At 36.8% G+C, this 25,081-nt stretch overlaps 1 protein-coding gene across 2 annotated transcripts in view; it reads left to right on the top strand.

Moving 5' to 3' along the window:
* LOC134535535 (zinc finger protein 1) overlaps positions 1-25,081 on the top strand; it is a 1,265,084-nt gene that overhangs the window by 27,846 nt on the left and 1,212,157 nt on the right. For both annotated transcript variants that reach the window (XM_063374681.1, XM_063374682.1), the window contains exon 2: positions 14,971-15,016. The gene's annotated coding sequence lies outside the window, so the exon portion shown is untranslated. The remainder of the gene's footprint in view (positions 1-14,970; positions 15,017-25,081) is intronic.

Genomic DNA, 25,081 nt, shown 5'->3' with positions numbered 1-25,081 from the left:
GCTGTTGCTTTGTTGATGCTTCATTCGTCTCTATGGCAACGGCTATTTCATTGTTAGTGCAGTCCTCATCACTGTTGAAATTTTGCAAGTACTTTAAATATCAAAAATTGCCCTTTTTTTTCAAGTATATATATTTTACAGACTTGAAACTTCACAGTAATGTTCCTTATGTTACGCAGGATGACATTTTCCGAAAATTAGATCCCATAGCATAGGTGGTTAAAACCAGGCAACAGTGCGTACTTTGTCTGCATGAGAACAGTATTTTGCATTGTTCATGCCTTCTGCGTCTCCATGGCAACAGGCATCGCGCGGCAGTGGCGTACCCACAACGAGGGGCATGTATTATGAGCGGCGCAAGAGTGATCTGCCTGTAGACTGCCGTAGCGAAGTACGGGTACATCAGTTTTATGTTGCGTGCACGAGTCGGGAAACCATCGGTACAATATACAGCATTGTAATAAATTTTCACGGAATTTTTTATTATTTACCATTACTGTAAATGGGAGATATGGCTTAGTTCTTTTTTCCATTAGTATAGCCGTGCGAAGCCTCTCTCTCTCTCTCTATATATATATATATATATATATATATGTATATATATATATATATATATATATATGTATATATATATATATATATATATATATATATATATATATATATATATATATAGTACTTTTTAGAATCCGAGATCTTTTGCTTACTACTCGGTCTCACGTGCCATGTTGATTATTTATTATTTTCGTTTTTACGTCATTACTTCTTAAGGGCTATTTTTAGAATTTAAATTTGATCCCTTCCTTGCATTTGTTGTTCTGCCAAAAATATTTATAGCAAAATATATTCCACTTTGTATAAAATTTTAGAAATATCCCTTAAAAACGTAATGACGAAAAAAAAAATCAGTATGTCGTGTGAGACCGACCCTAACTGTTTTTTTTTCTTCAAGGAAAGATTAGAAACTACACCAAACATTAAAATTCAAAGTGTCTTGTGTAGCATTTTTCTAATGGTACCTACCGTAGATCAAACCAAGGTGTAGTTTTAATTTTTACGTTTATATTCTAGGTTGTTCGTAACTTAACATAAATTATTCGGGAAGTGATTTATCATGTGATTTGAGGAAGAGATTAAACACGTAACCAACGTATAGGCTTTTATCAGTTTTATAAATGGTATTTTGCTAAACATAAAAAAAATTAAATTTAAAATCTAGAAAATGTATTTGTGTTACATTCCTTAATATTTAATACACATTTTTTGACCTATAAAATTGTATGGTAAATTTATCATAAAAATTATACTCCTCCTGCATCTACCTTATTTGTTTAAAGAAGAAGTCAGATGCATAGGGACTGTAACACATTCGTTCGATAAATCTCAAACTATTTAATAAGTTATGGACTTCCAACACATTCTTAGAAATGTTACCAGTGTTATCATTTCTCAACTTAATACTATTAATTCCGTTTTCCCTACTACTTTTGTACTACAGCAAAGCCTGCTTTCCCAAAGAAACATTATTTCACTCCAACAACACATTATACTGTGCTCTGATTGACGCTTCTCTTATTTCTCAAGGAAAAATTATAAAATATAACCATCTCTGTTAAGTTTTGAGTCATCATATGGATTGCATACGAACCGTAAAAATTCCTACACAACAATCATAAACCATTGCACTAGTATACATAAAGACATATGTTAAGTACAGTGAAACTAAATCCAGGGAAGTGTTTTAAGCTCAGGTTCGTGGCTGATGCGGTAGCAACTGCGAGGTGTGGTATGTTGTAAACAGGCACGTAGAAAGAATAAGGGTGGTTTTGCTATAGAATTAGCACGTTTTTGAAGGTGTTGTTAATATTTAGAGGCAAATAAATTCAATATCCTTAGTGTTACGAAGATTTACGTAAGTTGACTAATAACTCTAGATAATTAGTTACTACACAGAAAAAAAAAATACTTTACAAAATATTCCATTGTACAACATATGGCAATGGTTATTTTTGCATATGTGAAATACGGTTTTCGAGATTAGACTAGGCATTTCTTACGAAAATTGGCGATAATTTTTATATTATTTGACATTTAATTCAATTATATTTTTTAGACCATAAAAAGATAATCGAATATTTAATTATTGGCCTTTATTTTGTATTATGCTTATGTAATTAATACTGAAAAGCTATACAAGGAACGGTTTACAAATAACTTTAAGTAATGTAGGTACTGGAGCAACGCAAAGCATAAATACTCGGGTGAGAATCCAACCCAGTATTGCTACGAACACTACTTTGTATCGATACGGTTATTTTTCATGCAAATGTACAAACTTACATACATCTGTAATTTTACGTGATTACTTATGTTCAATAAAAAACATTTATAGCGCAGTGTTTTCTCGTATTTTTAAGCTGTAAATGTTTGAGAGTGTATAAGACCATTGTGATAGATCCGTCCTCAAAATTTCAAGACAAACCTCAACTCTCGGCGATATCATCAATGATTAGCCTCCAGTGGGTTCTCCTGTATTTTACGCGTCTAAAGTTATTCCGCGTTATTTCTTGTACAATCCATCTCACTTAAGGTGGCCGCCTGGTTGGACGCACGAGCTCCAATAGCGCAGGGACGCTAAGGACGACACTGGCTCGTGCATCGCACGCCCCTTCGCCTCTACGGGCCGTGCAGCGAATTGGCGTGTAGAGTCTTCGTGTCGGTAACGTGCCTCTATGGGACTCTTAAGCGGCGACCCTGTAATATTTGGTGGAATATTAAAGATAAAGGCTCCTTGCACACATGCTGTGTGTAGAATTTATCATGCCTGAAACACTATCATGAAAACATCCCTTTTAGCCTTTCTCACCGTAAAAAAAAAAAACTCGTTATAGACGAAATCACGAAACTAAACTTGTAGAGACACGTGCAACACTATTCGTAATCAGACACTTTTAATAAATGTTGAAGGTCTGGTACATGACGCCTTAACGACCCGGCCCGGCGACCACGTCCCCAAGGCCGTGGCCCTCGATGGTGTAGCCTCTAGAGGGCAGATCACTAGATCAGTCACCAGTGTGGCTCGGGTTCGAGTCCCGCTGGGATAAACACTCGGGACTCTTCGCTAGCGGGTACCAAGAAACGGGGTAAAGAATAAACAAAAATTTTAACAATAAAAACCGACTTAAAAAAACTATTCCAAAACAAATAAATATTCACTAAAAAGTAAACAAAAATTTCCTATTCTTCTACAACTTAATAATTAACTTTTTCTACTCATCAGTATGTTTGTACGATATATGTGTTTACCACGCAAGAAGGTAGGTATAATGTAGTTACAATTATTGTTATTTTTGGAGTCGGTGTCTCACTTAAAATCTAACTCAACGCATACCTACACCGTCCTTCTTACGGTAAGTCCTTGTGTTTAATATTGGCTATATTTTCGTATCACCGTTTGCTACAATACATATGTCTCAGCATAGTGTCGTATTAAAGTTCGTTTGTTTGGTTTAATTAGGTTTCAAGGTCACAGATATTTGCACAGTACCTATATTGTCGTATAAAAGTTAATTTGTAAATGGGTTTAATTAGGTATTGCTATTCTGCCACAGTACTCAAGTATATTGTCGTGCATATAAAAGTTAATTTGTATAAAAAATACTTCTTAAAGTATTCTCGTATTATTATTGCTAGGATTATTGTAGTGTTTCCTTGGCTGACACCGACTCCAAAAATAACAATAATTGCAACTACATTATACCAACTCATAGATCGTACCTACATATTGATGAGTAGAAAAAGTAAGTTGATTATTAAGTTGTAGAAGAAACGCAATTATTTTTTACTTTTTAGTGCATATTAATTTGTTTTGGAATAGTTTTTTTAAGTCGGTTTTTTTGTTAAAATTTGTGTTTATTTTTTGATTTTTAGTGAATCTGAAGTAGACTACACTAACTAATTTGTCTGAATATGGGTAGACCTACTAAACGTGCTGCTCATATGAGACAGCGCGGTTTAAATGAAACAAACGAAGTCAGAGAGAAACGCCTATCTCAACAGAGGAAATCTACCTCGAGGACAATTTCAAAAGAGACTTGCGAAGAGCGCAAAAATAGACTTTCAAAAATGCGGCTTTACATGAAAAAGTTTTGAACAGGGAAAATATCGAAAAACGCAGTCACCGTCTCGGCTTGATCAACGATCGTATATCGAATGAGACGGAGGAGCAACGTGCCCACCGACTCAGCGTGATACACGATCGTCTATCCAAAGAGACAGAAGAGCAACGTGCAAACCGTCTCAGCTTGATCCCTGTTACGGTAGGTGACAAAAATATCCGTATAGCCTATAAAAGACTCGGCCGAGTATTGTTAATTTACTCCTAAGAATTTAAGATTTCCGTTACTTTGTCATGGATCCCACAATCAGAACCTAACCAAACTTTCATCAAACTACCCTTGAAGTTCATCCTTTCCAATAAAAAAATAATTTTTGAAATCCGTTTGGCGTGATATTGAGTTATTCGTCCATTTGTCGCGCACATAATTAATGCAAATTTAAACCTTATATGGTTTTCTCATGGATGCCATTGTCAGAACTGGACCAAATTGAAATGGAACCACACGGCAAGCACCAGATTTCAAAAAAAAAAAAAGAATCATCAAAATCGGTTCACCCAGTCGAAAATCTGAGGTAACAAACATAAAAAAAACAAAATACAGACGAATTGAGAACCTCCACCTTTTTTGAAGTCTGTTAAAAACAGTCCGCTCAAGGAATCTTTGATTACAAGTTCTTCAGTGAAATTCACTCTAAATAATATTGGTAAATATTTAAAAAAATTATAAATAACGATTATTTTGGTATACTTTTAATGTAAACCCCACTGTTTCTATTCACCCTATTTTACGATACACAAATGTAAACCTGTGTTCCAGATGCACTGCTCTTCGACTCTTGAGGCTTCTGAAGTGTGTACCTCTATCTCGTAAGTACGCGCCAAACAAATTTCAAACCAAAGTTAGAAAAATCGAAAACGGAAAATCTACAAAATTTCAAAATATTTATTTTTAATTTTTTAAATGATTCCTTCCATTTGTAACAATCTTGTTTTATGCTACGAAGGAATAAAATATAATAAAATGATCAGTTCTTTGTGGATTTCGCTACTTTCACTACAGGCCTATATGTACTAACGCGCCTAAGTTGTCGACACTTAGTTACCGTTCTCCCCTTTACACTGAATTTTTTTTTTTTAACTGCTATGTGTTCTTCGCGAGGTTAAGTGCATGTGTGTGTATGTGTGAGAGTTTTTACTTCGCTCCGCACGCACAATGGAGAACTTTGTTTCATCACAAACTCTCTCCTTAGCCGCTGTCTCCGCGCGCTTTTCACCGTTCCGAGCCGCCTTTCGGCTTCATTTATCAGCCCGAGTTTTGTTTCGGCCGAAGGGGAATAAAAAAAAGAGCTGCCTGGGGGGAGAGAGGTGTAGGGGGGAGGGGAGGAGGTTCTCGCTGCCTCTGCGGGCTTCATGCGTCAGGCTAATGGCCGCTGTTCTTATGATAAATAAGAAGGTGCGCTCCGACGGTCCGGCTAAAAGCACGGCGATCCTACATTCAGGTCAGAAGTGAAGGGCGCTCTCCGAAGGAGCCACGGGGAGAGAGTAAAAAAAAAAAATAGGGTTTTTGGAAGGGTTGAAGATTGCAAGGGAAGGAAGGAGGTGGGGTGAATTATTCATGTTTTAAAAATTTGCGGAGCGCTAATAGCCCTTCCCGCGAGAGTTGAGGGTGAAGGGAGGGGAGGAGAGGTGTATTGTTGCGAGTTAAAAAACCCCGCCGGCGCATTCAAGTCGTAATCAATCATTACTGCCTTTTAGCGAGTCTGCGGAGATCCTGGCGCGATGACGCAGGCTGTTGTGGGGCGCTGCTACGGCGGCGCAGACACGTGACACGGAGACGTACACGGGGGTGGCCATGTTTCTTCCTCTGTTGTTACATATGTGAATTATGCCCATGCTATGATCTCGAAACATTTATATATTTTGTAATAAAATAATATTTCGTAACCTTGAAATGCAGTATCATTGAATGCTATTTGCTACGTTTCCGTGCATTGTGGGACGGGCCTTAAGACCCCCGCCCACCCGGACACACACACACGGTGCGCAGAGCTTCAGGGAAAACAACGTGATTTCAAAACTACTCAACATATCCGAGTGGAATCTGCTTACGAAAAGCGTTTAAGAGTTCGCTGAGGGCCGACAAGTACTTTTGATTCAGGATTAAATTTTTAAGCTCTATTTTTTTAAGAGTTAAAATGGCTAAAATGCATGTTTTCAGGGTAATTTTTAGGCGTAAAACAACCGGTGTAGATTCTTAAAAGCACTTAAGGGCCTTGTATTACACCTTTATCTTCATTTATCCGCCACATAATGCTATGGTCGCCGCTCAAATTTCACAGTTATCCTGTGACGACAAGAGGTCTGCGCGCCAGTCCAGAGGAGACACCGCGCTAGAAGCACCAGCGAGCGTCACCCTATCATCCCGCCTCACCAACACACACACCCCTGACGAGGCGGGCCTCTTAAGGAGGGGACTTAAGGGGTTACGTCCCTCAACTACACCCACGCACTTGTGGCGGGGGAATGGTGGAAGGAAGGGTGAAACAAACAACTAGTTTGTCACCTTGTCAACTTCCCCGGCCACAGAACGCGGGGAAGAAAAGATTTCAAGCATCGTCGGTTACACGGTTACACAGAAAAGTTATCATTTTTTGTACTTCTACTAAAGATTCGTTTGGAAACCAGTTGCCAAGTAAAAGATTCGTAACACTGCAAGAAAAAAATATTGTAAATTTGTATAACACATTGCTATGGCAATTTTTGCATATTTTTTGGGAACAATACTGAATATTTCTTGTCGCGCTTACGAAAATAGGCTCATAATTTTAAATTTTTATTGAAGTTTTAAAAAGCATAGATTTTATTAATCATGGAAAAAAAATCAGATATTCAACCATTTGACTTTATCTTGTTTCATAATGCTTATTAATGTGCGCAGTTATTACTGGAAAGCTATTCATGGAACAGTTTACCAATAATTTTAACTATTGGAGGTAATAGGACAACACAAAGTATAAATGCACGGGCAAGAATCCGATACCTAGAATTACTGCGAAAATGTTTTTGTAGCATTTCAGATGCTTTCATGCAAATGTACAAATTTACAAGTGTCTAAATTTTACATGAATATTTCTGTTCCATTTACAAAAATAAAATATCCACAGTGTAGTTTGCCGGCATGTAAAACTCGACATCGGAATATGAACCATCAGAACACGAAGAACATAACAAGACAGCTCCTGTCTTCCCCCAACACTGTTGTTTGAGGTTGACATAGAACAGTTGAGAGTGGTTCATTGTTAAGCCGGACTCAACATGATCCGTCGCGTCCGTCCGTCAATCACGTGACCTCAAGCCAATCAGAAGCCCCGAAAAATGCCACCCGTCCGTCCGTCAAAAGCTTCCCAAGCTTTAACTTCCCACGTACTGGCGGATGGATGGAATTACAACCTCCAAAATGTTAGCAAAGGTCTTGCCTGCAACCTTTACTGTCTGTCTCAAAAGGTTTTGAAGTTTGTGTTTAACTTACGTTTGAACACATTTAAAAGTTTTTGGTTCGATAAAAAAAAATTTACCGAGACACAGAAGTGAAACTAATTACGTACGGTTAAAATGAAAAAAAAGAGAGAAAATATTGAGTTAAATGATTTATAAGATCTTAATATCATGATCGTAAATCTACTCTAACTATACAAGACACATTTTCACCACTATTTAAGCCTCCTAGTCGTTAGCAGCATAAAAATGGAAAAGTATATGCCGGACGCTTGGTTCACTGTGAATAACTTAGCTCAGGGATGGCGAACCTTTATTGGTGAACGTGCCATGTTTTATGAAAAAGAAAAAAAAAGGGGGGGGGGGGGGTTGTCTGTAAAGTTGGTTTACGGACGATAACTTTGAGTGAAAACGTCATAAGAAAACATTGATGAAAAATTGCATAATTTTTTATTTTCAAATATTATTTCCAGTTTTTGCAAATTTAATTTAAATAATTTGTTTGAATATAATCACGAACAATTAGTTAAAAAGCCCGCCTCAACCTGTTTGATATTATAGAATATTTTCTCGCACGGTGGTTGGCCGGTTCTTGCACGCTCGGCTCAGGCGGAACGTGACAATTTTTCGTGCGTGTAGCCGGCGTTCATCGATTTATAAGACGTTATCACGTCAAAAATAATGTGGCTATGACGTGCCATCGAAGAATCTTGACTTAGTGATGGTAATAATAATGAAAAAAATAAAACCAAATGTTATTAACTTAAAAACTCTTTATTTGCAACTCAAACTTTGTACTGAAATCGAAATGTTTACTATTTTATGTTTATTTAAATAAAAGAAAAGTTTAGTGTGATTTCTGCTGTTGCAAATTAGATGCTAAATATATTATATTAGCCTCGTACTTTGTTTATTTTAGCAGAATGCTAGCCGAACTGTTCCAGAACATAAAAAAAAACACACTGCTTTATTGCCTTGATTAATCATGCCATATTTCTCAGTCCACCAAAATTGAAAGTCTCTTTGCACTTATCTTGCGGTGTTTTTTTTTTGAGGTAAACTAGCCATGCCGAAGGATACGATTTAAAAAAGGTTGAAAACTGCTGAATAAAAACGTAATTGCAGTCGACGACGTACAAACGAAAACAAAAGAAGACGAAGACAAATGAAGTGCGCGCTCCCTCCTTCCCGCCCCTTGTCAATCTGTCGGTCGCTTACTTCAGTCAGAAGCTATATCTCGCGCAATCTTTAATCGTTCTGACATCGATACAAAGGTCACATGACGTCAAAAAAAATATGGATGAAGTACATAGATTATTTAATTATTGGCGTGCCTGAATTTTTTTGTCGATCATTGAGAGTCCCACTTTATCAATAATTTCTCAAATATGGTTAGAAATTTTCTTGCTTGTAGCTGAAAATGTTTAACAATAAAAATTTATATATGACATGTCACCAGGAAGTTATATTAACATGCGTTTTACCCATATTTCCTATGTTGTTCAGTGATGTAGATATTGAACAGTGAACAGCTGTTTGGGGGACGTTTTCATAGAATTTTACTGTGATCTTGCGAATTGCTGTAATTCCGTATCACAAATATTATTGTCATTTATAAAATTTTGATTCCACATAATAATGATGCTTTCTTTTTCTGTATAAAATAATATTGGTGTTGGGTTGCCACGCGGTATGCTGAACTCCAGATGTTAACGAGGCATTTTCAAATCGCTCAAGATTTATTAAAAGTGTCTGGGTTCGAATGGTATTTTAAGAACCGTTTGCGCGTCTCTACGTCTGCATACAAGTTTCGTTTCATGATTTCGTCATTAAATTTTTTTTTGGGCAGTGAAAAAGGTTTAAACGAGTGTTCTGAATTATTTTTTTAGGTATGAAATAATCCTAACCTAGTATAAGGAAATGCAGGGAGAATTTGTATTTAATATTCCAGCCCAAAATTACAGTGACCACATAAAGCCCCTTATACGTGCGATACCGGCGCGAAGACTGCAGGCCAGTTCTGTGGCTGGCACGTAGAGGCGACGAGGCGTGTGGCGTGCGAGTCAGTGTCACCCTTAGCGCCACTGCTCTTTCGGAGCTCGTGCGCCCGATCAGGCGGCCGCCGTTGCTAGTTATAGGTACATTTTATTTTTCAATGTTTACAATTTTGGACGTTTTATGTTGAATCATCGCGCTGACTCGCGTTCGACTCTGCCTCACATTCCACCGACTTGAGACGCGGGCTTTCATAGGTTCGAACAGGCGTTGTTCTACCAATAACATGCCGTTTGTCGGATGGGGAACTATTCATCTCGAAAGGTTTTGCCGAAAAATGAACTTAACGAAACCACCATATTTTACTGGCGAAGTTTAACAACAAAGTTACACTTGCGTACTCAAAAGTTATTGTCAAGCGCTTACAGTAAGTAAAGTCATCGGCGGTCAAATGTTTCCAGCCAGTCAGCGACCAAAGCAACCAATAGTGGTCCAAACAAAAAAAAAGTCTTTGAATTTAGGAACTTATATTGGTTTTGAATCGTAGGATTGAGACCGACGAGAACTTGTACAAACAATATATTCTATCATGTCAGCTTTCAATCATGTTATATTTCTTTGCTGGGTGGTAAATAACTGGCTTGTTTTGTTTCTATGTGGTTATGTCTGATAAATAATTATATAGACCGCGTTTAATAATTTGGAGTTTACAGTAAAAAAAACACACAAAATGTGCACTATAGACTATAGTATAGTACATGCATTTTATAACCCAGTGAATTATCCTTCATGAATGGAATGATGGCACATATCGACCATCAAAACACGAAGTGGCGTAACTGCAAAAATGCCGATGTTGAGATATACTGGCTACAGACATATCTTTACGTGGTCTATCATGTCACGAAGTGGCGTAACTTAATTCCCAATGGTTTTGAAGATATAATGCTTTTTCATTTCGTCGTAAGTGTTTTGGAGACTATTCAGCAAAACACGTACTGACTTAAGTTAACTTACGCCTGTTCGTGTTTTCCGAAAAAAAAAAATTGTTGACTATTTCTCGTTTTACACGAAGTGGCGTAACTACATGTGGGGCGGTCGGAAAATGCAACCTAATTGTTTTGTTGCACAAAGATGGGAATAGAGGGAAAACACCGGAAGGAAGACTGATACCGCAATACCGCACTATCTATATACTGATCTGCACCACTATCTGCTCGTCTGTCCATCACAACACATGCTTTAGATGTAGAGCCCAGGTAAGCATTTTGTTAAAATATTACTTATTAGGCCTACAACCATAACTAACCCTTAACCACAGACGTGAAACTTTTGTGCGTATATACAGGCGTGAGGTCCCACGCTGCAAATAATGCTGACACTAACACAGACGTGAAGTCAGGTGTCAGATAACCACTTATCGCTCCGGCGGCAGAGAGAAGACTGAATGGTAGGAAGGTACTGAAGATCATGTGTCCACGAGGTTACTGGTTACTGATGGCAGAGGGCGTCAGAACGCTGTGTGGTCCCGGGGACCTCATGTCTGTGGTTAAGGGTTAATAAATTAGTCTGCATATAATTTGTACATCAAGAACACTTATGTTCACCTTTAAATGCATTGTTTGATAAACTGTTTATTAGTGAATTATTACTGCAGGTAAAATTAACTCTAGGCTATTTTGAAGTGGACGTTACAACATACATTGCAAGTTTAATTTTGTATATTTATAATACATTACTTATTGTATCTTACAGATCGATGCTGGAGTTTGCATGCAAGTAAGAAGTGGACTAAAAGAAGATGGACGCTTTAGTGAAGTGGACTGACGGCACCCGGAACGTGGTGAGATTAACTGATTTAATTCCAGTTGATAAGGGCAATGCTTTTAAAAAAGGCTCCAAAGTTAAAATGCTTTACAATAAAACATTTTATTTTGGAACAATAATATTGTTAGAAAACAGTGATTCAGATAGCATGTCTGATGAAGACGAACAGGCATTGGCCGAATTTGTGCCTCTTTCCCGCCTTAAGAGCAATAACAGAGATACCGAAGCTGATCACAACCCCAACACTTCATTTGGAAATACAGATATAGCCTCTAATGTAGACTTAAATTGTTTTGGTAGTGAACCCGATGACAGCGACGCGGATCCAGATTTTACAGAACTGTGCGAATTAAAAAAATGTAAACTAGTAGGTGTTCAAACATGTTGTTGTGGATTGCTTGTTTGCAAATCCCACTGGTCAAAAAATGAATGTGACCATATTGTTTTAACTGATAGCAGCGATGAAAGATTCATTGCTAAATCTCCAAAGAAGAAAAAGAAGAAACCCCAACCTAAGTTTGCAGAAAAGAATAATATTGATAATACAGATCCCATGCATTCTACATGTACTTCCAACGGTTGTAACTTAGAGATTTTTGCAGCTTGTGTGAGATGTCTTGAGTTACTATGCTTTAGACATTTTGAGGAAAGTGATGAGTGCAAAAACCATACAGATAATTTAGAAAAATTGGAAACGCTCATCGAAGAGCCAAGAGAGCCAGAAGATTTTGTTACAGAAGGGTCTGCACGAGAATTTCCCTTAGAAAAACGGTACAAAATAAATAGACAGAAAGAAAGAAAACAAAGGAGAAACACTGGTCACGGCTATACACAAGAAAAGTCTTACAATTTAGTTGCTCCAAGAGAAATTAAAGACCGTTGCATTGGTAGATTCTGTGAGAAAACCAAGAAGTCTTGTAGTAAATTTACAGATGAAGACAGACAAAATATTTTCAAGTCGTACTATGCTATGGGTAGTCTTCAATTACAACGAGAGTTCATTGCAAGACACATAGTGTCAGGGGCAACAAAACGCAAAACTACAGTTGGCGACAGTCGTAGAGCACAGTCAAAACAGTATTTTTTAACATTAAAAAATGAAAAAGAAGCAGTGTGCAAAAAGTTTTTTCTTAATACTCTTAGTATTAGTGAACGAACAGCAAGAACAGCTGTTGGAAAAGTAGCAGAGACAGGTGTTTTAGAACCAGAAAAGCGTGGAGGAAGACAGGAAACCCTAGCAGCTAGAGATGCAGATATTCGTAAGCGAATGACCGATCACATCAACAGATTTCCAAGAGTAGAAGCGCATTACTGCAGGGCTAATACAACCAGAGAATTTCTACATGATGATTTGAATATTAAAAAAATGTTTAACCTTTACCAAAGTGAAGATCCCAACGCCAACAAGGGCAGCATCGGGTTATACAGACTTATTTTTAGAAGTTTAAATTTAAGTTTTCATCATCGTAAAAAAGATATGTGTACTCTCTGTATGACTTACAAGACAGGCGATGGAGACACAAAGGACAGAATTAAACAGAGGTATGACCAACACATTGCGGAAAAAACAAAAGTTAGAGCAATAAAGGAAAGGTGTAAAGCAGCAGCAATTGAAAACAAAACTAATGTTTGTTTAGTATTTGACCTTCAGCAAGTAATCTTCTTGCCGAAAACCAACGAGAGCGCCGTATTTTATAAAAGACGCTTATCAGTGTACAACTTTACAATATACGACTTGGGAACCAAGGACTGTCATTGTTTTACTTGGAATGAGTCAATAAGTAAAAGAGGTTCATCTGAAATTGCTTCTTGCATATTCCTCATGCTTAAGGAGCATGATAAAAACAACGTAGGCAAAAAAGTGACTTTGTTTGCTGATGGCTGTTCTGGCCAGAACAAAAATAGTATTCTGCCTGCAATGTTCCTTTACTTTTTGTTCAATAGCTCTAACATTTCTGAAATTAGTTTGAGATTTTTTGAACCTTACCATGGTCAAAATGAAGGTGATGCTGCTCACAGTGCGATTGGCCATGCCATAAATCAAGCAGGCGATCTGTTTGTTCCTTCCCAGCTGGTACCAATAATTAAACTCGCCAGAAGGGCGCATCCTTACATAGTCCATCAAATGGAAACAAGGGACTTTTTGGACTTTAAAAGACTCTCCAAAGAACTGCGCATTCTCACCATTCGAGAGGATAACGAAAAAGGACAACCCATAAATTGGCCTAACATGGTAGAGTATGCTTTTAAGAAAGACCATCCTACAACAGTTTTTTTCAAGAACAGCCATCTTGATGAAACGTACAGGTCATTTACTTTAAAACGTGATGCTGACAAGAACCTGAAGATGCCCCTAGATCGTCTCAACGTTCTACCGCAGGCTATAACAAAAGAAAAGTTCAAGGATCTGATATCACTTTGCGAAGGACCTACTCCCGTTGTAAGGGCTGCAGAGTTTCAGAACTATTACAGGTCCTTACCTAATTAACTTTTCAAAGATTGTTGTCTAGAAGAGATGAAACTTGAATATCGTTATTAGTGTTTCTTCTTTGTTATTGATATTTTATCAATCAATATTATTTAGTTAAGATAAGTTTTTTTATCATTTTGTATGGTTTTTAAAGCTAAACAGTACTGTTTTTATTGAAATTGACATCAGGTTATTTTATTTTACTTTTTTTTAAAACAAATTTTTTATTTTATGAAACCAACAAAGTTGAGTATCACTAAGTGGATATTGTAGTTCTGATAATAATTATTTTGCCTAGTTTTTGTTGTTTAGAAATTTTTGTTTAAGAGTGTAGATTTTTCAATGTATACATGTTAGTTTCACTATAGTAAAAATTTTTATGTAAGCAGTTTTCAAACCTCTACTTTTTTAAAACCATAACATATTATGTGAAGCTACTCGATTAAAAATTTTTTTTAATAATACACTGTGTGAAGAAGGCCCAATAATTAATGCTGAGTGATTGAGTTATTTACTGCTAATATGATATACTTTCCTAATAACCTTTAGTGTTTGTACTAACAAACGATTTGTATTGTTATAAGTAATAAAACTTGAACATTTTTCATTATTTAAATGTTTTATTTCGCGGCGTAACTCTGCAATGAATGAAAACAACAAAACACGAAGTGGCGTAACTACAACATTTTTTATATTTTATTATAAATCTTAAAATATAAATTTGTAATAAATAAAGTAATTATAGGTAACCCAAGTCAGACATCTTAAATATATATAAAAAATTAAATGAAGGGTTTTCTAGTTTGGGATTGTGCGGTATAGCACTTCAAACATAGGTGCTTTTCTTATTTTTGCTCTCCTGAAAAGTTGGCATTTTACAGATACGCCACTTCGTGTTTTGATGGTCGATATATGTATCTAATGAAACATTTTGTAAACAAGAAAACATTTAGTTAGTAGTCATTATGCAATCGCTTGAAAATAGTTTTATATGTATAGATACATAAATTTACTTTATATTGTTTGATATAACTGTCTAAAAATATTTTCTTTTTTGTTTTAGGTAAGCAGCATGCCATGATCTGTGGTTTTAGAAGAGCGGCTAAATGGTAAGTGCCTTTGCGGTTACATGAAATGAGTTGTGTATTCATTCATAGTTTGATGTATTGTGGCCTTAAACCGAAAGTTGAAGACACAGCGTGTCTAATAGACCGTGATTTTTGACCTTGATTAACTAAACGCACATTGTTCGCTGTCCAAGCGATTTGCTTAGCCTTCCTGGAACTTTTAATGCCCCCCTTTTTTTCCCGTGTTTTCCAGCAGCTTATAGGTAACTAACTGTTTTAAACATTATTGTACTCTGTTTTACACTCATGATTCGGAATCTTTAATGAAAAAACATTTATCTCAAAGTTATTTTTTTCTTTTATTAAATGGAGATTCTACTTGAAAATATTTTATTGTAGGTCAGGAAAAATATTGCTCTTAACGATTCTCTGTTAAAAATATTTTTTTACGTTTTTTTAAAATATACACAATAACCCTACTATGTTTTCTACATGTAGTTTTCCAAAATTGACTCATGGCATATGCCACTCATTACCAGCTAACCTTTGGACTTGGGGTCAGTTTTGGCCCGCCAAAGCTTTAGCAGTACCCCATCACGTTCACAGGATATCACAACTAGTATTTCAACTGGCAAATTATAGTTTTAAATTTCTTTAAATGTTGGTTGTAACTGTAAATATATACTGATTAGGTGATGTTAATAATGTCACACTACAGACCATTAAAATTAAGGAGGATGGGGAATTTGTTGCTTCTACTGAAAGTTCACGCACACTACAAACCAATCCGTTAAGATTTGTTTTATTATTTCTATGTGAGCCTCATTGTTTAAAATTTGGTCAAACTACATAGACTACAACCTATTTCATCCCTAAATTTACTTAGCTCGTTGTAGTTTTATATACCTGTAGACGCGACTTCAAAAAATTCACCCGGAATAGCTTGTTATTTGTAAATTGCAAGCTTTCGCAGCCATTGTCTGGTAAACAATATTGGCTTTTTAGGATAAACCACGTTATAGGAGAAATGTGTAGTGACTTTTCGCTATGCTTTGTAGCAGGAATTTGAAGGGTTGACAATTAAGTAACATAAGGGCAAATCACGTGTTTCCTTATTGACTGTGTTTTGTGAGGAACGAGTTTCCTTCGTCGATCACAGTTGATTTTGCTGTGCACTTAAGCTGGGTTCATGACTGAAAAAAAAATTAACAGTAACAGTACCAATAGGTCGTGCGCACAAGATATGACCGCCATGTTTTGCAACCTACTGAGTCACAACAGCGCACAGGCCGTTCGTGTTGATGGCAGGGAAATTAATATATTTTATTTCTGTTGCGGACGCAACAGACAATGAGATAAGAGTAGGGTGCCATTTTGGCGGGTCTTGAGAACTCTTTATATTCATCAGTCACATTTTGGTGAGAAATTGTCGAGACTTTAAAAATCAATTAATGCATTTATTTAGACAAATTCACTAGCAATAAGAGTAAATATTTTTTTCTGGTTAGTTGTTAACTAAATTTTACATAATTCAAATTACTTTATATGTAAAAAAAATGCGTTCACAAACTACTGGTCAGACGTCACCGGATATTTATGTGGTAGTTAATATAGTTATTTACTAACAGTTCCAACAGATGTAATATAAATCCTGAAATTTAATTGGATAATACTAACAGTAAGTTTTCAATTGTGAACCTATATCGCACAGTCATGTACATGGCATGCTGTGCGTTCGCTTATTATTACTATTATTATTATTATTATTATTATTATAATTTTAATGGTGAACCTAGCCTTGCTACCACTGCGACGTGACTTGACCTCGAAACCAAAATACCTTGTTGCGAGTAGAGTTTGAGGTTTATAGCAAAAAAAAAAAATTGTTTTCATGCAGGTAGTATGGAATTTACTATAACTTCTTCTCGCTCTTATGGTTGAAATTACTTGGCGTGGTTATTTTAGGGTGAATTACAAACGTTCTAACGTCCTTTATTGCACAGGACTTGGAAGAAAAATTCTCACTGTAAGAAATTCCAGTAAATGTACGGGCTTTTATACGAAAAACGCACCTGAGTTAAACAGAGGGTTATTTTGATAGTCTGTCTCACGCTTGGATAAAATCGCAGAGTAAATGGCGATCTCTGTTGCCAGGTTGATACTTCCCGGCTTGTTAACGTTAAATTTTTTTTTAATACCATATAGGTATACTCTGATACTATGTTCTAATGTTTTTTATTTTACTATTGTACTATTGTACTACTCCTTAGAGATAAATTTGGTTACTATCAGATGAGCCCTTGATGAAATGCAACAGGAAAAAGTATTTCCGAATTTCTCATTCCAATTATTACTTTACTTTTGAATTCATGGGCAACCGTACTTTAGCTGACAGATTGTGTGCAATAATACATATTATGGCGCATGTAGTTCCAGACAAGTGAATACAGAAAACTACGCTGGCTTCTGGCTTCCGAGTTACAAGATAGGGGTTGTCATGCAACTTTAATGAAGAACCGTGTTTTAACTAAATACTTGCAATGTTCTGAATATTATGATTCTAATCAGTCCATGCTAATATGAAGTAAATAAAAAAACGTTTTCGTTAATGCACCTAAATTCCTGGACAGTTTGTGAATGATTTTCTTCTAACGTTTAAGGTGGTATTTATCAACTGTGCTTTTAAATCACTGAAGTAAAGAAACGGAACCATTTCTAGTGCAGACTTTCTACTCATGCTGCCGCTTCGCTCTAAACGCTGTATTGTCCACGCGCCCGCGTGTTTATGGTGTGTAACACCTTAGCTCTCGGTTTACGGCATTTGATACGAGTAATTCCGTGAGAATGGAACGGAAGTCGATGAACGGAAATGTGACACAAAGATGGCGGACCCACGTGCAGCAACATAAACCCGTATGTAGTCACTTTCGTAAACATTAGGGTACATACAAAATGAATTGGTGTCCCAAATGGAACTTTATGGTTGTGAAACTACCCCGGAATATATTTGTAAACTAAAATACTCATAGTAAAAAGTAATTACAACTTTTAAAATACATAATAAAAATGGCATTACAATGTTTATAATATATTTTCTCCTTGCAATGTGTCAATGGGGTCAGTAGAACAGCGCTATGATCGTGGTTCGAATTTGGTCAGTGGTGGACTTTTTAATTTTTTAAATAACACTATAATATAATTATATTGTATAATGATTATAATGTTGAATCAGCTTAAAAACGTTAAGGTATGTTTGTAGGAATTATTTACAGATCGATTTCAGTAGTTAAAGCAGAAGCAAATTTACGAACTAATACTTAGTGTTATAATATGTTTTTTTAAAATGTTTTAGGTTTATATTATAGAAATGCCATAGAAGTATAAATTATTTTGTTGCGAATACTTTATAGTATTAATTGTATAGTGAATTATAACAAGGTGAACAGTTTTTAATTTAATATTTTGTCGAAAATCAGGTAAAAAACAGGGATTTTGTATTTTTCAAGTCTTTTTTTCGCTTTTATTGAAGCAGTTTTTAATAGTTTAAAATTTCCGTTTCTTTCATGCTGCCGTTTACGATTCAGGCAGGGAATTCTAGCGGCGGGCGCATAAAGTGAGTGTGTGACTCGTGTCTAGAATTTTGATTAGCGAATGCTATATTTATCAGTATATTTACCACTTTGGTACTACTTTTTAGGAATTATGTTAAAGATTTCATGTCGTATTAAAAGTTTTTTTTTGTGCAACATGGCACGAGAACACATGAGTAGAGACCGGAAAAATTCGCGGGTTCAATGACCTTTAGGATAGACTCCAAAATCCACTACACACTCGGGCAAATGCCAACTGTTCATTGACTGCTGTCTTGTAAGTCGTCCCGACTGGGTGGCCTGTGATTCGACACGTCTACGAGTGAGGGGTCTCTGATTGGCCCTCAGTCCTCCAGATTAACAGTGAACCAACGAATGGCAGAAGCAGCTCTAAGGTATAATTATTTGAATTTTAGCATAACACGAAATGAACCCGCGAATTTTGCAGGTCTCTACACACGAGGCTGAATGTTCTCACGCCGCTGGCTGTAAGTCCCCCCCCCCCCTCCCCTGCAAGGCGGTAGTCGCAGCCGGCCGCGCGTGCCGTATCTGGCGAGGAACCGACCCGTGTAGTGTGCCCGGACCCCCGGAGTGCCTGAGTGGCCGCCGGAACCCATCACACCAGCACGCCGACGTGTCTGCCGCCGGCGCACGGCCGACCCAGCCGCGAGCCGTGTTCCCAACCGACAACAAGCCTGGCCCGCACTGCCTCGCTGCCTGGCCACGAACAACATTTCAGAATGCGCTCATGGGTGGAGTTCGCTTTTTAACTGTATCTTTACAACAGTGAAGACGTCTAAAACGAGCGTTATTAGTAGATACCGGAAAAATTCGCGAATTCATTTCGCGATAGGCTAAAATACAACTCGTTATACCTCAGTACTGCCTCTGCTATTGGTTCACAACTCACCTGGAGGACTCTTGGTCAATGAGAAACACACAACCAAAGCTTTATCGAATCACAGGCTGCTACGCTGGAACGTCTCACAAGACAGCAGCCAATGAGTGGGTGGCATTTGACCGAGTGTACGTAGAACTATGGAGTTCATCCTACAGGTCATTGAACCCGCGAATATTTCAGGTCCCTAGTCATTAGAATATATATATATATATATATATATATATATATATATATATATATATACAAGGCATGAAACATCCGTTACAGATTATATATTATATACACACACAGTCTTTACAGATTCTTTAAAGCACTCAAGGAACTTGCAGTTATCATTCATCTTCATTTCTCCACCATATAATGTTATTTATGGTCAGCACTCAGAACTCGTGGTTTCACTACGCGCGACGAGAAGACTGCGCGCCCGTTCAGAGGCGACACCGCGCTAGAAGCAACAGCGAGCGTCGCGCTTGTCAGCCCGCTTCACCAAGGACTATAAGCGAGCTTCTCAAGTATTTTACGGGCAAGCATTTTCCAATTAAACTGCAATAAGGTAGGTCCACGCAGATGTGTTTTTTTTCTTTCTTGCAATTGGTGGCAGTCTGCAGGTTAAGTTGTTGCCTTAGTTAGCAGGGACGTTGTTCAGAAAGAGTTTGCTATTCCTCGCAAAATAGCTGTGATTGGTGTGCCTAAAATAAACTTAACCAATAAATAAACACAGACAATATTACAGTGTTTTAAACACACGCTAGTTTCGAGGTTTCGCGACAGACGTATTACACGTACCTGTTACACGTATCTTCGAATTTCGTGCTCGAGTTTCGTATTATAAGTGTATCTGGAACATGAGAACACGTGAATTTATTCTTTACCGAGGTTAGATGTCACACATCTCTGGCGAGTACCGAAAGACTCACTCACATGTCTATTTTCTGTAGACAATGTGTATAAACAACTGCATGTGGTTGTCAGTATTCGGAAACGAACATATTTGATGCTGTGCAAGTGACGTTTTGGAAAAGGCTACAACCACAGGTACTACTTTGGAGGACTGTCAAATTGGAGCAATGTTGCATGACATAGACTATAGCAAACAATAAAACCTAGCATTCAGAGAATTCTGGGGGGGGGGGGGTGTTTCTTAAAGACCTCTAAAGGTCACGAAGTACATGATTTTTTTCAGTCCTTTCGTCTACGCTGGTAAGTTTCATTGTAATTATTATCTCTGGCTATTATCTCGCTGACTGATAACATTATAGATTCGGGAGTTTTTTCCAGATCTTTCTTGGATCTATGTAGATATAGATCTTGCTTCAAGTACCGCGGATTTTGTGAGCCATGATTTTTATTTTTCCGTTTTCTATACAAAATTACCTAATATAATGACGCCAGAAACCATGACCGTTGAGCTTTCTTTCTTTTTTATAGATTTTTTGTTTATTTTGATGTATGTTGTGTCGAACAAATTCGGAAGTCGTAGGCACATATATAATTGTGTTTAGAACCATTCAACTAGGTAAAGGAATTATTAAAATAAATTGGTTTTCCTCGAATAATTGGTCACTGCTTTATGGAAGAACATGAAGTAACTATGTACCGAATAGATTTGTGTGTCTGTGTGTGTATATTAAATAATGCGGTGGTATGTTTTTAAAAAAAGAAATTTACTGACATCACGATTTTTTATCTATTAATAATTATTTTCTTTATTTATAATGCTGAGAGGAAAATATACAAGAGAGAATTGGACACTCGAACTTTAAAACGGGATTTTTTTTATTTATTAATCAAATTCAATTTTTATGTACAATTATTAGACAAATAAGCTGCTTTACTGTATATTGTTTCTACACGGAGTGCCAGTTGCAATGTTCTTTTAATGCATATTTTAGGGATAGAGATAATAAATTCATCGCATATATAGATGTACTGCCAATTGAGTTTTCAAAATAATGAAACTTCACGTTTATGGTGGAAACAATACTTAAAATTTTAAGTTTTTAATTTCTAAAAGTAAAAAAAAAATTGGTCAGGGTTAGCGCTCTATAGACTCCAACTTGACTCTCAAAGATACACACTTTAAAAAATGTTTGTTCTTTTACAAACATTTTAGGATCATCGTTGAGTTTATCTGTTTGACATCAACTTATTTAGGCTTGTTTTTTTGTGGGTTTATGTTTTTTTTATTATGCATTTATGAATTTTTCTCATGTCAGACAGTGCAAAACTGCAATGGGCGTATGTCCAAGAAATTGTATTAAATCAAAGTTTACTATTGCATGAATAATTTAAAGAATGTATGGCGTGTGGGAGCGAGCATATGCAAAGCCGGGACGAGATGCCATATCGTGGGAAATAAAGGCACTGGTTAAAAGCCGCATGCGAGGTCCATTAGGAAAAAAAGACGTTATCTTCCCGGACGCTGAGCGCGAGTTGGAGCGCTGCGCAGAGCCTGAGGAATGCGGGGCAGAATGAGTCTGAATACGACCGACATACTTCTGGTACAGGTTCGTAAACAAAAAGTTGAAAACTTCTATACGACTTATGTTCTCCAATGGGCCTATGGCTCTTTATTTTCTACATATTTTTGTGACGTGTTACCACCCCGAATTATTTCAATGAAATGTTTTTTTCTGTATGCCACAAAATTTGCGGTGGCTGTTGAAATTCATTCAGTAAAACACAAGTCTTACACTCAAGTGTTCCATCTTAGATCCTTTTCTATTATTTACAATATAAAAAAATATTGTTAACACCCTACTTTAAAGACGTACACAGTCTTGGCAAACACTTTAGACCATGAGTCGTACAGAGGTGTTTTAACTTCTTTTGTAATGTATAATCATCCAGTATACCTCATCAGCGACTTTCACAGGCCTTCGTCTTGGGATTCCTGCTCGGGTCGTTGCGGAAGGGAATGTTCAGCGGTAACCCCCGCACGGGGCATAGGCTGCTCGGCGGGCGGCATAACGCGCCAGGGGCATGCGCCAGACGAGGACGTGGCGAGCTGCGAGCAGGCGGTAGGCGTGAGTGTTGTCGGGTTTCCCGCCTGAGGGACGTGTCGTGGTGTTCTCTGCTACTAACAACAAGCCACGGGCGCTCTCCACAAGCTCCCCTGTTGCGAGGCTATCTATGCCGATTACTGACAGTGCCTGCGGAGAGGGTTCCATTCGACCGGTTCATTCATGTGGCTAGTGATTATAGCCTCGTGCACAGGAGCCTGGAAATTGACGAACTGTGGTGAGCTGCGATCGAACTCCCGCCTGTCGCTTGTATTTTGTATTTGAGAACACCGCAGGCGGGGGAACCCTTCGTCGCTGCCGCCGAACCGAAGTCGTCAATATGGCGGACCCACGTGTTGCAGCATAAACATATATATATATATATATATATATATGTATATATTGCAATTCGTAAACATTGGGTGGCGCACCAATCGTACTGGTGTGCCAAATTATTTTTTTTTAAGTAGAAAAAATGTTCTCGAATTAAATTTGTAAACTTAAGAAGTCTTAGAAAGGAGTTATAGCAACTTAAAATAATGCGTTAGAAATTTGACATTACATGATTCATTAACAATTGCTTTATAAATTTGTGATGTGCTTTGGTAGCGCATTGGTAAAGCGTGTGCCTCCGAAAATCAGGTGAGGTTATTTTTGATTCGGTTTAAATCCCTTCACCGGAAATATATATTTTACTATAAATTTTGATATTACATTGTACAACTTACAGAAAAAAATATTTATTTTATAATTTTTTTCTGTATAATTGCTGTAATAACTTTTAATACATAACTTGTTGGTTCAGTTATTTCATACTATGTAGCTTTTATTTGTTACTTATAGTAAAAATAAATACTATAAGCACAACAACCCTAAACAAAAAAGTTAACTTTAATTGAGCACACATTATGTTTGTAAGTAAATAAGTTTCCATATATTATTTATGAATAAACGAAACATTTATAGTTACTGCAACCCTGTTAAATGGGAAAGTGAGCTGGTTTTATCTCACTACGAATTTAAGTATAATGGGTTTTACTATTACGTTAAAAGGTGCTTGTTCTTTCGTTTAAGTTGGTAAGATATTTTTTTGACAATATTTCAAACTATTTTAATAAGTTTATTAACTAATCAAATTTAAAATAATCTGTTGCAATTTAAACTCGCGAAGTTGAATGAGGAAATTATTTCTGTGAGTTATCTCGATGAAGTGACTAATTGCATATAATGTTATAGTTATATCATAAAATACCTACATTACGTAATTTTCACAATAGCATAGCAGGAAAATTCAATTTTTATTAAGTTAAAAATAACACAGAATATATATTTTTATATGCAGCATATTAATACACTTTTGTTGCATTTTGGGCAAATGAGGTGCAGAAGAAAATATAAATATCCACTCCCCAAGTTACATAATTTTAATTTACACTGCTGAAATTTTCGTGTCCTTTCAATATTTTGTCAGATTATAGCAATGTGTTTTTTTTCTACTCATATAAATTTTATGTGACTGCTTTTTGTCGGCAAATATGGAGAGGCTGTTTTGCTGTTGGCACATTATGTATCGAATGTGTGAAGAACCGATTTCACTCTTCTCTACTGATATAAAAATTGTCATGCCCACTTTTATACCTATGGGGATGACAGACGATATGGGAGAAATTAAACATCGTGCAAGGTGGGCTTAGTCGCAACCTAAAGTGTCTCTGCTGGTTGATATGTCACAATTTATTTAAATACAAATATTATTATGTAAACTGTGCTTATGAAGTACGGTCGGTTATTCCTTTTATTAGAGTTATTTTACTTTTTAATAGGCTATTTTGTGTTAGTTTATTACTATATTGTATAACTTATTAACCTTTAATTTTTGTAATAAATCATTATTTTTTATTAACTCCCTAGAAACAAGCAAAGTTAAAGCTAAGTGAAATCATAATCATAAACTAAAGCCCTAAGTTAAAGAAAACCACCTCACATTCCTATCAATTGTTCGTTAAACTATCAATAATATGGGGACATTCAATTTCTGTCGTGTTGTCGTGAGCGAGAGTCACGATAAGACGAGAGGCTAATGCATTTCATTATCGAGCCCCTGGAGTCCTCCATTGGCGCACGGGTTGTAAAATCATTAAATGGTAATCTTAGAACAATGGGACACCTATTCCCTCTCGGTCACTCCCCACTCCCCACCCCCCACCCCCCGATGGTTTGGGGAGGGGATTGGCGAAGAGCGAGTAGGGGGATGCGGGCAGGCGGGCAACAAACGAGCAACGCTGACCTTGTCAAGGGAGTCTGCTAATTGCCTCTTGACTGCTGTGTCACACGCCATTTTGTCACCATCGCGTTTATTTAAGAGGTATTTATACAATTGTTTTAATTCGATACCTGCCTTGCATTTGTTGTTCTGTCACCAATATTTTCAGCAGATGTTTCACTTCTTGTAATTGCAATGGGCGTAATAAGTCGTGCAAGTGATGATAATTACGAAAACTTAAGCGACATTTATGTACACCCATGTTATTACCATCAGTGAATATCTATTACAAATATTTGTGACAAGAACAGTTGCAAGGGAGGTATGAGTTAAAATTTTATAAATAGCCCA

Source organism: Bacillus rossius, chromosome 8, assembly GCF_032445375.1.
Source record: "Bacillus rossius redtenbacheri isolate Brsri chromosome 8, Brsri_v3, whole genome shotgun sequence".
NCBI classification, from domain to species: Eukaryota; Metazoa; Arthropoda; class Insecta; order Phasmatodea; family Bacillidae; genus Bacillus; species Bacillus rossius.
The sequence above is the reverse complement of the archived record's forward strand: the minus strand, read 5'-3'. Positions and strand labels throughout refer to the sequence as shown.